This window comes from Orycteropus afer, unplaced genomic scaffold (assembly GCF_000298275.1).
Source record: "Orycteropus afer afer isolate SDZICR_OR568_19922 unplaced genomic scaffold, OryAfe1.0 scaffold00710, whole genome shotgun sequence".
NCBI classification, from domain to species: Eukaryota; Metazoa; Chordata; class Mammalia; order Tubulidentata; family Orycteropodidae; genus Orycteropus; species Orycteropus afer.
In genome coordinates, this window is record NW_006922297.1 from 219616 (window position 1) to 220848 (window position 1233).

A 1233-nucleotide genomic window follows, 5' to 3' on the forward strand; every position below is an offset into this window, starting at 1 on the left:
ATACCATTGGTTATTGATCATATGCCAACTTCTGAAATGGTGGAACATACAGCAATTCTTTTTGGTACAGTGACTCTGTGCATTCCTTCCATCTTCTGTTGAGGTTCCTGCATTGTTCAATATTTTGCTCATAAACTCACCTCCCAGCCCCCCCCCCAAAAAAAAAGCCTCATTGCCATCAAGTCAATTCCGACTCATCGTGATCCCATTTGGGTTTCCAATGTGGTAAACCTTTATGGAAGTAGATTGCCCAATCTTCCTTCCAGGAAGTGGTTGGGGGGTTTGAACCACCAACCTTCTGGTTAGCAGTCAAATGCCATATAGAATCCTTCAATATTGCAACCTGAGGCTTGGATTTTTTTCTTCATTTCTTTCAGCTTGAGAAATGCCAAGAGTGTTCTTCCTTTTTGCTTTTCTAATTCCAGATTTTTGCACATTTCCTTATAATATTTTGCCTTCTCATACTGCCCTTTAAAATCTGTTCAGCATTTTTACTTCATCATATCTTCCATGCAGTTTTACTATTCTCCATCCAAGAGCAAGTTTCAGAACCTCTTCTGATATTCATTTTGGTCTTTTTTCCTTTACTTTTTTTTTTTTTAATGACCTTTTGCTTTCTTCTTGCATAATGTCCTTGATGCCATCCTACTATTTTTCTTATATTTGTTCATTTGTGTTCAATGTATCAAATCTATTCTTCAGATGGTCTCTAAGTTGAGGTTTGATATGCATATGTATATATGTATGTATTTCCAATTTTTGATAAAATAATTTAAATATTTGGGGAAATGTTTAAACTGCTTTTAAAAATCCATTTGAGATTTGTGAGCAATAGTGGTATCTCACAAGCTGAATTTTATATCCTCAATCCTTCTGCTTTAAAACAGTAGTTATGGAAAAACTCCTTTTTTATGAAACTTACAAGAATCTTTGTCACTTAGAAACTTCCTTATAATCTTTCTCCATTGAAAATAATGTTGACTCTCAGTTTTTCCAACATTATTCTCAAAGGAAAAAGACTGAGAGACTTTTCCTTGAGAAAGAGAATGATAAAAAGTTGCTGCTTATCACCATTTTTATTCAGTATTGTGCTATAAGTCTTAGACATAGCAATAAGGCAAGAAAGAAAAATAAGAAAAGAGAGGCAGGGCAAGATGGTGGACTAGGGAGAAGGATTGCACAGACCCTCTTCAACAAAGAAAAGGGAAACCAATTAACACAGACACAGAAGAT